This window comes from Bufo gargarizans, chromosome 10 (genome assembly GCF_014858855.1).
Source record: "Bufo gargarizans isolate SCDJY-AF-19 chromosome 10, ASM1485885v1, whole genome shotgun sequence".
Classification (NCBI taxonomy): domain Eukaryota; kingdom Metazoa; phylum Chordata; class Amphibia; order Anura; family Bufonidae; genus Bufo; species Bufo gargarizans.
The window spans coordinates 72424852-72441227 of NC_058089.1; the positions used below are offsets into that span (position 1 = coordinate 72424852).

The 16376-nt window shown below is 43.3% G+C and overlaps 1 protein-coding gene across 1 annotated transcript in view; it reads right to left on the reverse strand.

Moving 5' to 3' along the window:
- Nucleotides 1-8427, reverse strand: part of ROM1 (retinal outer segment membrane protein 1) — a 36449-nt gene extending 28022 nt beyond the window's left edge. Inside the window, exons 1-2 of the mRNA XM_044270126.1 lie at nucleotides 8368-8427; nucleotides 3480-3580 (exon numbers count right to left, since the gene is read on the reverse strand). The gene's annotated coding sequence lies outside the window, so the exon portion shown is untranslated. The remainder of the gene's footprint in view (nucleotides 1-3479; nucleotides 3581-8367) is intronic.
- Nucleotides 8428-16376: the final 7949 nt, after the last annotated feature.

Below are 16376 nucleotides of genomic sequence, written 5' to 3' on the forward strand. Positions count from 1 at the left end.
TAGCATAATGACCACCAGAGCCCCCATTAAATATAATAACCCCTCGTGCCCCCTCCATACAGTATAACCCCCAGTGTGGGGGCGATTGGGGGTCATTATTCTGAATGGAGGGTCACTGTGGGGTCATTATACTGTGAGGGCCCTTTACATAGTATAATGACCCCCAATGTCCTCCATTTAGTATAATGACCCCCAGAGCCCCCTCCATACAGTATTCCCCCAGTGGGGGCTACTGGGGGTCATTATTCTGAATGGGTGCGACTGGGGGTTATTATTCTGAATGCAGGGCCACAGGTGGTCATAATACAGGGGGGGGGGGGAATTGGGGGTTCATTATACTGTGTGAAGGGCCACTAGTAGTCATTATACTGTGTGAAGGGCCACTAGTAGTCATTATACTGTATAGGGGCCACTGGGGGTCATTATACCGTGTAGGAGCCACAGGGGGACATGTCAATGTAAAAAAATGCCTCATGGGGGCCCACTGGGATTTATCGCCCAAGGGCCCACATGAACCTGGAGCCGGCCCTGTGTAGCAGGGTAATCTAGGACATTTCCCCTAAGTGCAACCACACGGTACTAATGCCCACCTTGTGGCCCCTCACAGTAGTTATGCCCACCTTTGTTCCCGTCACAGTAATTATGCCCAGATATGTGCCCCCTCATAGTAGTTATGCCAAATATGTGTCCCCTTACAGTAGTAATGCCAGATTATGTGCCCCCTCACAGTATTAATGCCAGACTATGTGCCCCTCACCAAGTAACGCCAGATTATATGCCCCTTACAGTAGTAATGCCAGATTATGTGCCCCTCACAGTATTTATGCCCAGTTATGTGCCCCCTCAAAGTAAATATGCCCACATATGTGCCCCCTCAGAGTGGTTATGCCAGATTACGTGTCCTCTCACAGTAATAATGCCAGATTATGTGCCCCTTCACAGTATTTATGCCCGGTTATGTGCCCCCTCAAAGTAAATTTGCCCAGATATGTGTCCCCTCAGAGTGGTTATGCCAGATTATGTGCCCCTCACATTAGATATGCTCACATATGTGCCCCTCACATTGGTTATGCCAGATTAGGCTCCTTTCACACTAGCGTTCGTCGGTCCGCTCGTGAGCTCTGTTTGAAGGAGCTCACGAGCGGACCCGAACGCCTCCGTCCAGCCCTGATGCAGTCTGAATGGAGCGAATCCGCTCAGACTGCATCAGTCTGGCGGCGTTCAGCCTCCGCTCCGCTCGCCTCCGCACGGACAGGCGGACAGCTGAACGCTGCTTGCAGCGTTCAGCTGTCCGCCTGGCCGTGCCGAGGCGAGCGGATCCGTTCAGACTTACAATGTAAGTCAATGGGAACGGATCCGCTTGAAGATGAGCCCATATGGCTCAATCTTCAAGCGGATCCGTCCCCCATTGACTTTACATTGAAAGTCTGAACGGATCCGCTCAGGCTGCTTTCACACTTAGAATTTTTTCTAAGTTATTAATGCAGACGGATCCGTACTGAACGGAGCCTCCGTCTGCATTAATATGATCGGATCCGTTCAGAACGGATCCGATCGAACGCTAGTGTGAAAGTAGCCTTACATGCCCCGTCACAGTAGTTATGCCTTCATATGTGCCCCCTCATAGTTATGCCTTTATATGTGCCCCCTCACAGTAGTTATGCCACATTAGGTGCCCCCTCAAATTAGTTATGGCAGATTAGGTGCCCCTCAGTAGAGATGCCAACTTTTGTGCCCCCTCACTCTAGTTGTTCCCATCAATCCCCCCCCCCCTCTGCCCCTCTACCCCTCTGCCCCTCTACCCCTCTGCCCCTCTGCCTCTTTGCCCCCCTGCCCCCAGTCTGCAGCATTAGAAAAAAAAAATCTTACATACTTACCTTCTTCCGTGATGAGAGTAGGCAGCTTGCCGGGTTTTTAGGTCTCCTCCCACAGTGACAGGCAGCAGCGCGATCTGGGGCCAGCAGGGGGAGCTCCTGAGCTCTGAAGATCAGTGAAGCAGGGAGCAGAGAGGTTTCCCTGCTTCACTATAGAAACGGAACTGCCGGCCGTGTGTGTGAGTGCGTGCTCCCCCCCCCCCCTCCCTTACTTGACCCTCTGGCCCCCCCACCCCCCATATTATACATGTAATGGTGGCATGGAGCGCTCTGATGGGGCCCGAAATTGCCACTGTACTTCATGCCGGGCCCCACCAGAGCGCTCCATCACATGTGAGTACAGCAGGAGCCCTGCCAGCGGCCTGGGGGGGGGATCCACAGGCGGCCGGGCCCCCTGGAGTGCCGGGCCCGGTCGCAACTGCGACCCCTGCGACCCTGGTATGTACGCCACTGGTCATATTGTAAAAAAGCATTTTCCCGTCCTGTCATATGATAAAGAATGGACTGACATAGTTGCAGATGGGGTTAAATGCGCAGCTAGAAGGGCGTCCACAATTGCTAACTATGTCAGCCCCAGCCTGTATCAAGAAAAGAAAAAATCGCAACCAGGCTTAGGACCAAGGGGAGCTATAGATGCGGACATCACAGGTGCATTTGCTGCACACATATGTTAATATCCAAAACTTTTTCTTCAACTGCAAACAACAGAGTCTTCCCAATAAAAGCGTATCTCAATTGCAATACAACCCATGCAGTTTATTTAATTACTTGCACAAAATGTAAATTGCAATACGTGGGCTGTACTATCAATGCAATAAAATCCAGGATACGCAAACACATCTCTGATGTGCCCCACCATGGCAACCGCAATGTATCTGCAGCTAGTCTGCACTTTGCTGTTTGCCATGGTGGGGACACATCAGATATGGTGGTACAGGGCATAGAAAAAGTCTTTTTGCCTAAACGTGGAGAAGACTATAGAAGAAAATTATTAAACAGAGAGTCTTTTTGGATATTTTCATTGAACACGCGCCAACCTGAGGGGCTCAATAAACGCTTAGATCTGATCCTGCAGCAATAATAATTTTAGTACTACAATCTTAGTGTAACAAATCCCTCCCCATCCTTTTCCTGGGAAAATTCTGCCGATTTGACTTCTACTACATTCCACCATATTCTAGCAAACAACTGGTATGCATCTAGCATACACCTTATGCGTATCCTTTTTACTTTTTTCTCTGCATAGTCATTATATTTTTTTACTATGTATATGTATGGTTTAAGGCTTTCTGTTTTTTCTTTCATTATTTTTCATGAGAAGAGTTAACTGAAGGTGTGGCACCCTTTCTTGGGGGCGGTTACAGGCCTGTGAGGACAATTAGTGAATACAGGTGCACCCTCCCCTTTGAAAGGTCTCATTTTTAATGTCTTTCTTTGTCATGAGGAAGGGCTGGAATTGTCTCTGGTAGCCCGAAACGCGTAGACAAGACTGCCATTTTTGTAATTCATGGATGAGTTTTTACCGCAAGCAAAATAAATTTACATTCCTTTATCCAAGTGGAGCTGGATTTCTTCCAACCTCTTTTCGCATTAGCTGCCCGTTACCTGACACGAGTCTTCCGTGCTCACAGCTGAAGGAGGGGCAGGTGAGAGCTGCTGAACGTTCCTCTTCCTTTTTCTTCATAAAACAGCAGTAACTCATAGTCCTAAAACAAGTCCAAATAAGTCCTTGTGAGCCGGACCACAAAAGAAGCAGCTAAATAAAATCCTAGTCTTAGAGCAATAGTCCTTATTACTTTTTACAAATTCAAATTATAGTATTGTTATATTGTTTATAGTTGAGCACAAGATCAACACGCTAAAATTCTACTAACAAGATAAAAACTTGAGTTTCAACATATAAAATCCATGAGTAGAATTTTAGCGTGTTTATTAAAGGGCTATTGGATCCTATCTAATTTATATACAGAGAACTCCTGTGTCTGATGAAGGAACCTGACACCCGCAGCGTCTGTAAGTGAACGGGTCCAGAGGAAGAAAAAAAAAAGTAACCTGTATTATATAGCTGGCTATGTGGACTGCGTATGGCTTAAGCCTCATTCACACATCAATGTTTCGTTAACCCCTTAGTGACCACCCATACGTGTTTTTACTGACGTAAACAAAGGGGGTTTTAGTTAAACGGCTGGTTTTAATCAATTATTGCATGTACTTAAAATGGTGCATTAACCACCTCAGCCCCCTAGCTTAAACACCCTTAATGACCAGACCACTTTTTACAATTCTGCACTACACTACTTTCACCGTTTATTGCTCGGTCATACAACTTACCACCCAAATAAATTTTACCTCCTTTTCTTCTCACTAATAGAGCTTTCATTTGGTGGTATTTCACTTTTTTACTATGGTACAAAAATGTGAATTTCCGCTTTTTGAAGCAGCTCTGACTTTCTGAGCACCTGTCATGTTTCCTGAGGTTCTACAATGCCCAGACAGTATAAATACCCCACAAGTGACCCCATTTTGGAAAGAAGACACCCTAAGGTATTCGCTGATGGGCATAGTGAGTTCATAGAAGTTTTTATTTTTTGTCACAAGTTAGCGGAAAATGATGATTTTTATTTTTTATTTTTTTCTTACAAAGTCTCATATTCCACTAACTTGTGACAAAAAATAAAGATTTCCATTAACTCACTATGCCCATCACGAAATACCTTGGGGTGTCTTCTTTCCAAAATGGGGTCACTTGTGGGGTAGTTATACTGCCTTGGCATTTTAGGGGCCCTAATGTGTGAGAAGTAGTTTGAAATCCAAAGGTGTAAAAAATGCCCTATGAAATTCTAAAGGTGCTCTTTAGAATTTGGGCCCCTTTCCCCACCTAGGCTGACAAAAAAGTGTCACACGTGTGGTATCGCCGTACTCAGAAGAAGTAGGGAAATAAGTTTTGGGGTGTATTTTTACATATACCTAGTTCTGATCACTTACAGATACTATAAAAGTACAAATGCTGATTAGCGATACGCTAATCAGCGAATCAGTGACTGCGGTACGGTGGGCGCTAACCGATCGCTAAACTACCTAACAAAGGGGCCTAAACTATCCTAAAACCTAACCGTCAATACCAGTGAAAAAAAAAAGTGACCATTTACACTGATCACTTTTTTCCCTTTCACTAGGTGATTGACAGGGGTGGCGATCAAGGGGTTAATTGGGGTGATTGGGGGTGATCTGGGGGCTAAGTGTGCTGTTTGGTGTACTCACTGTGAACTGTGCTCCTCTGCTGGAACCAACCGACGAAAAGAACCAGCAGAGGAGCACAGCAGCCATTTAACACATTATATTTATAAATATAATATGTTAGATGGCTTCTGATTCGATTTTTTGAAAATCATCAGCCTGCCAGCGACGATCATTGGCTGGCAGGCTGATGCCGAAATTGTCCTTTAACTTTTGCCGGCCCGCGATGCGCATGCGCGGGCCGGCTCTGACCGAAATCTTGCGTCTCGCAAGATGACGCGCCGGCGCATCCAGGAGGAATTACATGGCTGCTGCAAAGACACATCCCTGCGTGCGGCGGTCCTGAGGAGATTAATCTTAAATATAAGTCTAAACACCTATTATGGATCTCCCAGATATCCAGTTTAAGTATATTAACACCATGGACATGGTGGAACGCACGCATTCACTCCCTCCACCACACATAGCCAATCACAGGTGGATTGCGTTCCAGAGTGGAAAGCATCGCACCCATATCCACATACCATCCGTCCGGCTTGTTTTCAAGCTACATCCTCCAGCAACCGGAAGCAAATGGCGGTGCGTTCCACAGTGGAACGCACCGGGAATATCGACCACTCGTCATTGCGCATGTTATTGGAGATAGCTACATGTGGGGATGCTCTCCAAGTTGGGACACATCCCCTCCCCTCTCTTTTTTTATTTTCACTTTCATTATATATACATTATTTTAATCGGTAAAATCCAGGTCACATTCCTCAGATACACCCGGTGACCGGAAGTGAATGGCGGTGCGTTCCACAGTGGAACGCATCGCGATTAGTAGTTATTATTTTCCAATGACGTTTTTAGGCTTAAAATAATAGAATCAGATACCCATCCACTGCTATATATATATATATATATATATATATACAGTCATGTGAAAAAATTAGGACACCCTTTGAAAGCATGTGGTTTTTTGTAACATTTTTAATAAAAGGTTATTTCATCTCCGTTTCAACAATACAGAGAGATTAAAGTAATCCAACTAAACAAAGAAAACTGAAGAAAAGTCTTTTCAAGATCTTCTGTAAATGTCATTCTACAAAAATGCCTATTCTAACTGAGGAAAAAGATAGGACACCCTCACATGTATTCCCTCTTAAATTGGCTCAGATCTCACACAGGTATATCACACCAGGTGCACATAATTAGTAGATCGTTACTCTGCATGTTGAATGAGGCTTGCCCTATTTAAACCTCAGACATTTAGTTTGGTGTGCTCCTGACTGTTGAAGTGAGAGTGAGCACCATGGTGGGAGCAAAAGAGCTGTCAGAGGACTTCAGAAAAAAGATTGTAGCAGCCTATGAGTCTGGGAAGGGATTTAAAAAGATCTCAAAAGATTTTGAAATCAGCCATTCCACTGTCCGGAAGATAGTCTACAAGTGGAGGGCTTTCAAAACAACTGCCAACATGCCCAGGACTGGTCGCCCCAGCAAGTTCACCCCAAGAGCAGACCGCAAGATGCTAAAAGAGGTCTCCAAAAACCCTAAAGTGTCATCTCGAGAACTACAGCAGGCTCTGGCTACTGTTGATGTAGAAGTACATGCCTCTACAATCAGAAAGAGACTGTACAAGTTTAACTTGCATGGGAGGTGTGCAAGGAGGAAACCTTTGCTTTCCAAGAGAAACATCGAGGCCAGACTGACATTTGCCAGAGATAAAGTTGACAAAGACCAGGACTTCTGGAATAATGTTCTTTGGACAGATGAGTCCAAAATTGAATTATTTGGACACAACAGCAGAGGACATGTTTGGCGTAAACCAAACACAGCATTCCAAGAAAAGAACCTCATACCAACTGTGAAGCATGGAGGTGGAAGTGTCATGGTTTGGGGCTGCTTTGCTGCAGCAGGACCTGGTCAGCTCACCATCATAGAATCCACGATGAATTCTACTGTGTATCAGAAGGTGCTTGAAGAACATGTGAGACCATCAGTTAGAAAATTAAAGCTGAAGCGGAACTGGACCATGCAACATGACAATGACCCAAAACATACTAGTAAATCAACCAAAGATTGGCTGAAAAAGAAGAAATGGAGAGTCCTGGAATGGCCAAGTCAAAGTCCAGATTTGAATCCCATTGAGATGCTGTGGGGTGACTTGAAAAGGGCTGTACGTGCAAGAAACCCCTCAAACATCTCACAGCTGAAAAAGTTCTGCATTGAGGAGTGGGGTAAAATTTCCTCAGACCGATGTCGAAGACTGGTAGATGGCTACAAGAACCGTCTCACTGCAGTTATTTCAGCCAAAGGAGGTAACACTCGCTATTAGGGGCAAGGGTGTCCTATCTTTTTCCTCAGTTAGAATAGGCATTTTTGTAGAATGACATTTACAGAAGATCTTGAAAAGACTTTTCTTCAGTTTTCTTTGTTTAGTCGGATTACTTTAATCTCTCTGTATTGTTGAAACGGAGATGAAATAACCTTTTATTAAAAATGTTACAAAAAACCACATGCTTTCAAAGGGTGTCCTAATTTTTTCACATGACTGTATGACAAAGGCAACAGACCAAAAAATAAACACAAATAAACAAACAAAAATATGATTCATTCTAATCCATCCAAACAGGAAGTAGGAGGGTCCCTACACTCCAGCTGAAAGACACGTGGAAATAAGAAGGCCCACAATAAATACCCCACTAAAACAACCCAATCTAAGGACTCCAGACTGGTCTTATCATTTGTTTGAGCACTCCTGAAGGTACAGATCGAATTTGTTTTTTGGATATATACATACATTACTCTAGAAGCATGTGGGTTTACACACATCAGCTTAGAGATTGCCATTGTAGTGGAATACTACAGGTTTCTTTGGATAAATATCCAGAGGCTCAGTATCCAACCATGTAATAATAGATAGAGCATCTGTAATTGCTTATGTTTTATTTATATATATATATATCTTTTAAAATTCATTTATGTTATATATATATTTTATGCGCATTTGTCTTTATATGTACTTTTACAATCTATTTCTATTCATGATGTGTGGCATGTGTTTTTACATTTATATATACTGTGGGGATGTGCTCGTGGTAGGCTACGGTAGCAGCGGCAGTATTGAGGCAATCACAGACAGTCTTAGTGATACACCGTGACTTTATTTACACCAAAGGCATAACAGGCAATGTGCAGACCACACGGGTGCATATCCACATAGTGCATAAAACAAAAGTCCTTCCATAGAAAATAAACAGCAGGTTTGGGTCACCTTGTTTTGGACAGATCACAGCAGTTCTGCAGGCATGTAAGCTACCTGCCTTTGTCTCCCTCAGGCCAGAGCCCCTTCGGCTTGTAGCACCACAGGTCCCAGGGCTATCCTTCAATGTGTGCTGCGCCCAGACTCTCCTTCACCAGCACTCACTCTGTCTGTGGAAATCTCCAGCACAGCAAGACACACCCCACCCCATCATCAGCAGGCTGGGTTCTTTAAAGGCCCAGCTCCACCAAAAACCTGGACTGGCCGTGGGGAACAGGCACCCCCCCAGCTCTTTACCTGTTCCCAGTAAGAACCGGCCCGGACAAGCTGCGCCAGCAGCATTCGCCGCTGTAACCGCAATGATCCGGTTCTTACTCCACCAAGGCCAGGACCTCTGGTGGCACGTATCGTCCGTCCATTATTATTCCGGGGACTCTCCTACAATACCTATACATCTATTTTCCACTAGTACTCCATTGGAATCATATTGTATTTATTTCATTGATTCTATATCCGTATGTATTATTAGTAAGCGCTGTATTTTATATATACTTTTATTATTTATTCTCTGCGTCTAATTACACCAATGAAGGACTCGGGGCAAGTCATTCTTTTACACTTGTGTGTACGTATAAGCATGTGTGTGTATATATAGAGACATATCATTTTGTATATTTATGCTACATTTTTATTTATCTATTCATTTAGCATTTATGTTTTTTTTTTTCCTCTGTTGTAACCAAATTCCTTTATTTCTCCTGAAGAAGAGGGCTTCAGACCCTCGAAACGCGTTGAGCCACGTATTATTAAAATGATTGACCAGAAGCCACTTGTGTAGGCGGCGTTCAGTTATTTATATTTCTACATGCGATCCTGGCCGGGGGGGGGGGGGAATAGTCCCAGGTGTTTTGAGTTTATCCTGGTGACCTCCCCCCTGTGAAGTGAGTGCATTTGATTTTATAATCTTCACTTGTCTATTATAAGGAGAATTATTACTACTAATTATTATTATGACATTTTTCTCATTAGGATAAAACACATCAGCTCCGCCGAGCCCCGGCCAAAGTATGGAAGTGTCCGAGGTCCCCAAGGGTCAAGCCAAGTAATTGTAAGTTTTCATATGAAATATGTTTATGTTATACACATATAGCATATAGCACCACAATATACAGTTTCTTCTGCAAGTCATCAAGTGTCTTGGGGGGGGGGGGCCCGTATTGTTTTTCACCCCAGGGCCCCATTTCACCTAGAACCGCCCCTGGTCACAGTCACTTCTTTATACTATGCGATATCCGAATCAGATTGGCATCGCATAGTACTGTCCTGTGTGTGTGTGTGTGTGGCTCCTCCCCTGCCTTGCTGCGCGGCCAAGTAGCGTGTGCCTGAATGGCAGTTAGGAAATGTGGTCACCCTACTGTTGCCTCTATAAATGGCCCCCGTCAGCGCAAACACTAGTGTCACCCAGCTCCTCTCGGCTGCTCTGCTACTTCAGCGGCCGACGAGAGCATGCTGCCTTCCCAAATGCCTGTGTCACCGATCGGGCTCCTCTCACCCACTTCTGCTACTATTGGCTGGGAGGGAGACTGCCCACCTACCACTGGCAGGCTGTGAAGTTATGCGGGGACCTGAAGGGAGGAGACAGTGACACCACAGGAAGCTGCAGGAGCATTTATCTCTGCTGCTAGAGGCTGCTGAAGCATTCATCTGCCCCCCAGGCCCCAACTACCAGGAGAGAAAGACAAGAGGGAACAACACCTGAATGAAGAAAGAAAAGGAGTAACAGTAACTCCATGTTCTTTTTGTATGACCTTTGCACTTCCTTACTGACCTCTACGTCACATCTCTGTTCGGGTTTGAAATTTTTATTTCGGTGCACCTCTACTTAAAACTCTTTGACATGCCATTACCCCTTCTTCCGGTCAACACTGACAGAGAGGTATGTTAAAATGTAGAAAAACAAAATCAAATAAAGTAGATTACTATAAAAATTAACCCTTTAAGGTGATTATCTGCAACTGAGGTGCAGATTTGTTTTGCACCCTAAGGAGTAAATTTTTTGTTTTATCCCCACATGACTTACATCATACTCCTTTATCACTGAGGGTGTTATTTACTAAGCTGACAAATTAATACCTGTCCCGAAATGAAGGAAGCTGAAGCTTCTTCGACTATTCACTTCAGTCCCGTACGTCTAATTTTAGCCATACATCGGCTCGCTTCGTCTCCCTTCACTTCCCCTTCAGTTAAGCCTCAGGACTTTTGGCTGAACCAAAGGGAGTATTCTGGTTAGCTCAGCCAATCCAACATCTGGGTCTGCTGAGGCAAACATTCGTCAGTTTATTCACTTTTGTACGGGCTATTCTCACATGGGCCAAACAGCAGAAAGTGAACAGCCGAATGTTCAGCTTAATCCTTTGGCTCCTTAGTGAACCACCTACGTTTTTCAGTGACACCGCACATTGTATGACACATTAGTTTGTAAACTTTGTTGTTAGTAGATCTAAAGGAAATTGTACAATCAGATTGTAAGGTGTTGAGCTTTAGGGTTCCATTGCAAAGGCCTGCTCTGAATGCCCAATGCTCCAGTAAGTAATGCTTGTGCGGTCGTGCCCTTACACTAGTGCGAGCACACTGGCAAGGTATGCCCTCACCTTCGGGTCACCTTAGATCAGGGGTGTCAAACTCAAATTCATCGGGGGCCGCATCAGCAGTTTGGTCACCCTCAAAGGGCCGGTTGTATCGGACTTATGGGGGATCTGTGGGTGACACTTATGGGGATCTGTGGGTGACACTTATGGGGGATCTGTGGGTGACACTTATGGGGGATCTGTGGGTGGCTCTTATGGGGGATCTGTGGGTGGCACTTATGGGGGATCTGTGTATGACAGTTATGGGGGGGATCTGTGGATGACACATATATAGCATCTTATGCTATGTGTCATCCACAGATCCCCTTCATAAGTGTCCCTGTAGTGAATGACCCTCAATACACGGGCTAGGGGCCGGCATCTGCTTTTATAATAACAGCGGGGCCCGTGCAGTGACTCACTGTATAATCGTATCTCTAATAGTTAATGGTTACCGTATGTATATAATCGCATAAGGAGCGCTGTGTATTACCGGTACTTACAACTACAAGCGCTCGCCGAGAGGAGGGAGGAGGCAGGAGGCAGGCCGGGAGGACAGGCACTGGCAGCGTGAGTCATACATCATGCGCCCACGCCGCCTGCTTCATTCATAAAGTGGGCGGCCCAGGCGCGTGACGTATGACTCACACTGCCAGCGCCCATCCTCCCGGCCTGCCTCCCCCCTCCTCTCGGCGAGCGCTTGTAGTTTTGTAAGTTCCGGTAATACACAGCGCTCCTTATGCGATTTTTTATCACTTCCTGCAGGGGCCGCCTGCAGGAAGTGATAATAAAAGGTGAAGGCTGGCGGCGGCTACACGGGCCACATGGCGAGGTCTGGCGGGCCGGATTTGGCCCGCGGGCCTTGTGTTTGACACCCGTGCCTTAGATGATTGGGATATATAAAGCTTTAATTTGTATTCTGGATATGTACTATAAAGCCCTTATTCCTGTCCTAATTGTTACTCCCTTTTATTTGTTTGCTGTCCAGCAAACCGTTTAGTTCAATCCTTATTGATAAATATGGAGAGCATACCATCAAAAAGCAAGGAAAAAAGTGGAGCTCAAAAAATATGCGAGAAAAGGGCTAAAGAGCTTGACATAGCAGTAGAGGATCCTAAGCAAATGAAATTATTATTTGCAGTGGCGAGTTGAAAGTTTAGATGTTGTAAAGCAGGGGTAGGCAACCTTCTGCACTGCTCATAATGCTCATAATTTTGATATGACTTTTTGTAGGGTCATGGTGCAACAGTACCCAAAGAAAGACCAACAGAGGTTTGCACAGACCAAGATAGGCTTCCAGTGAGGTAAAATGTGGTAGTTCAAGAGGAGTTGAGAACACAAAGTCCAAGTAGCTTAATAGAGAAGGAGTTGGACTTTGAAAGCAGTTCTGAAATGACTATTATAAGAACAATCACCCATTCCTTGCTCTGAAGCTACATGATTTAGAAAGCAGTAGAACAGAAGAAGAGTCTGCATCTTCTGATGTTCAGTTTGACACCACCAATACTCTCTTTAGTCTTCCTTCTACATGTTCCATGGCAAAAAATTGCATTTGTGCAAATGCATCCAGTGCAACCAAGCACTACCGATTGTGAAGGCCTTCGCTTTAAAGAAATTGATTTTTATTTCCGTAGAAATCCAAATGGAGATCTTATTAGGCGTTCATGGCTTACTTGCAGAGTGAACAATAGAAAGCTTGAAGTTTTTTTTACAGTATCTGCATAGCATTTTCAAATTCCACTTCATCGTTCACTAGTGGGTGTACACATTTTAGGCATTGTTATCAGGTTGCTAACAAACATGAGACATCAAAAACTCCCTGTGAAGCTGTGAACACCTATTTTACTATAACAAAGAGTAGAGGCATTGATACATTGATAAACCAGGCACATGCTTCAAAAAGAAAGAAGGAGATACTTCAAAACATAGAAGTAATGAAGCAAATCTCTGATATTGTTAAACTGCTAGCAAAACAAGGATTACCTTTTTTTGCCCATGGAACTAATGAATCATTATATAATTTGAACAATGCTGAAATTAACCATGGAAACTTTCTAGAAATGGTTTTATTTCTCTCGAATTATGACGTTCCGCTTACAAATCGCATTCGGAAATGCATTTCTGAAAGTGAAAAGAGTAAAAAACAGAGAAGACTCCTGGGAAAACAGACAGATGGCTGTGGATCACTTGTGACATTTTTGTCATATAGCACAGTAAAAAAAGTTATTATGGCAATCATTTAGACCATGAAGTCATCAATAGTGTCTGAAATTGATGAAAAGAGATTTAGCATCCAAGTAGATTCTACACAAGATGTTGGAGTAGTTGACCAAGATACTGTGGTTGTTAGATATGTAAAAGAGGAATCTGTTAAGGAACGTCTCATCTCTGTTTTACCGGTAAAAGATACATCTGGAAGAGGACTCGATGAACTTTTAATGTCAAGTTTTCAAATTCTTGGACTGGATTGCAGAAAAATAGCAGGAGAGTCTTTTGATGGAGCAGCAAACATGAAAAGTGCTTATGTGGGGTTGCATGCTCAGATTGCAAAGGAAGTGCCTAATGCTGTCTACATGTGGTGCTATAGTCACATTTTAAACCTGTGCATATGATTGCTGTGATGTTTTAGAGGCAAAAACTTTTTGGGGGGACTCTCACAAGAGAATGAATGTCTGGAGGGATCAGCTTGATAAGAGATGTGGGCATGAGAAACTGCTCAGGTTGCAAAAAATTGGAGAGACAAGATGGTGGGCCAAAGATAAAGCCCTCCATTGGCTATTTGGAGAAAAACACTCACTATTTTTGGACACTTTAGAAGTTTTATTGTTGATTTCACAGTTCAAACAGTCTGATTCAAAGACTACTTCAGAGGCTTCTTCTCTGTCAGAAAACCTATGTTTGTCTAAGACCATTTTAGCTACACATCTATTTTTGTCTATTTTTGATGTTATTGGCCCTGTTTCAAGATATCTTCAAACAAGTGGTCTTGACTATATGGTTGCATGGAGAATGGTGGAAAGTACAGTTGACCAACTAAAAAAAATTGAGTTTTCTTATATAAAAGAGAAAGCAAAGCAGTTTGCAAAAAATAAATAAAAATGCCCTAATCATAGAAAGAGAAGACTTGATTCCCTTGAAGTTGAGTCAGAGCTACAAGAGAGAAGAATTGGGCGAAAAAAGCCTATGCCTGGCAAATCCTCAATTGATGAACATCCTATTAGTGAAACCCAACGTTTTCGAGTTTAAGTTTTTAGACCAATTCTGGATCAGATCATTAGAAGCCTGGATGAGCGATTTTCTGAAAACAAACAATTAGTTCAGGACTCCCAATACTTGGATCCTCGTTTCTTTGACAAAATCAGAAAAGATCCAAATGTGTTAGAGGCAGGAGTACTACAAAGAATTTCTCAGTTGGCAAACGTGGTTGAATCAGGTCTGAAAACGGAGCTACAGAGTTTTGCCAACTTGTTCCCACATCTTAGAGAACATAAGAGCAGGAATGTAGACATAGTTCCTATTAGCTGTCAGCAAGAAGTAGATGATGATGATTATCTGGATAATAATCCTGTTAATGCTGATGATGATGATGATGATTGGGGCTCCTGTAAAGTTGATACCATGGAAGAAGAAACAAAATGCAAGTCCTGTAACAAATGTTTTCTTTGCTGTCACCGATTTCTTGTAAAATATAATCTTTTTTCATCTGCTTATGAAAATCTCTCTGTTGTTTATGAATACCTGCTAACACTATCATATACTCAAGTGGCATGTGAAAGAGCATTTAGTAAGTTAAAACTTATAAAGACTCGCCTAAGAGCCACCATGGGGCAAGAACTTCTTGATGCACTTATGATAATGTCAGTTGAAAGAGATCTTTTGGAACGATCTTTTGATGAGGTCTTTGCTAACGGTTTGAAATTTTAGAGAAAAACATACCTCTCCAAATGTTAGTATGGTATATGCAATACATCATAATATGTCCTGCACTAAGCAGTTGTAATATGCACTAAACTATAAAACTAAAAAAAACTGTGTTCTCATGTTCGTTTGCTAGTGTGAAAAAAATAATTCAAGAAATGCATGTCCTTTTAATTTTTTGTTTACTTCTGTATATCGGATTAACGTTCTCTATTTATTTTAAAGTCTTACAGTGTGACTTGTTTTAGAAGTGCACCAAAATGCAAATTTCAAAACGAAACAAAAAAAAAATGTCAAGCCGAAACAACATTTTTTTATTTCATTTCTTTCCATAAACTTTTAATTTCATTATTCATTTTTTATTAAATAATTAGATTTTTTACTTTACTTTTAGGGGCTTAGACCACTTTTTTAGGTCTAGACCCCTGATATTTCCCTTTGTGAAATGTAAAAAGCAATTGAGGAAAGCAATTTCTGTATCCCATGTTACAAATGAACAGGAATCCTCTATACTGAGAGTTTCTTTTCATTCATAACATGATGACAGAGTGTGTTTACTATAGTTGCAACTATGAATGAACACACCTGTAGATCACTTTCTTTTTATTCATAATTGGGGACGCAGTAAACATGCTAGGTCCTCAATTATTTACAAACACTCAGTGATCACTGCGTGTTTGTGCCTCACTCTGCTTCCTGACACGCTGTCACAGGAGGCTGAGCAGGCGGTGCGGAGAGGAGAGCTCAACCTCCTGGGACAGCACTGCAAGCTGTCTCTGCCCACACACCGCTCTGCCAATCTGTGACAGGAGGCTGAGCATTGTGGAGAGGAGAGACGTCGGCCACTCACTGCGCTCTCCTCCCGCAGCGCTCGGCCGGCTGACACAGTTGCTCTCCTCCCTGCTGGGACACAGAACAGCGCCCAGCAGTAGGGGAGGAGCGAATACACAGATGCAACACTGTATCAGTCAGAAAATGACACTTTCGGCATTATACCAAAAATGCCATTTTCAGCTGATATGTTTCGGCGGCCGATATATCGGAGCATCCCTAGTTTATTTTGTTTTCCTGTGTTGTAATTTTTACATGGCTGACGAAAGTGGCAAGGGGGGGGGGGGGGGGTCAGGAGGAGGCAGGGGAAATGGGAAAGCAGGAGGGGGGCTCAGTGGGCCTCTGGGTGTTACTTGCACCCTGGGCTAAAAATTGCCAGTCAGCCCTTGTCCCAATGTATAGATCGATTACTCATATATATATTTTTTCATATATAAAGGACACTACTCAAATTATTGAAATAGTAGAGAATTTAAAATATAATCCTCACTGAATTCTTGGCACATTAGAAGTGAAATCCTTATACACGATAATTAAACACGAACAAGGAATCCATGCTTTAAAGCAACAACTACAAACGATAGGTCATTTTAAGGAAGAACAAGTTAATTATATAGCTGAGGGAGTATATCACATTTTAACCCA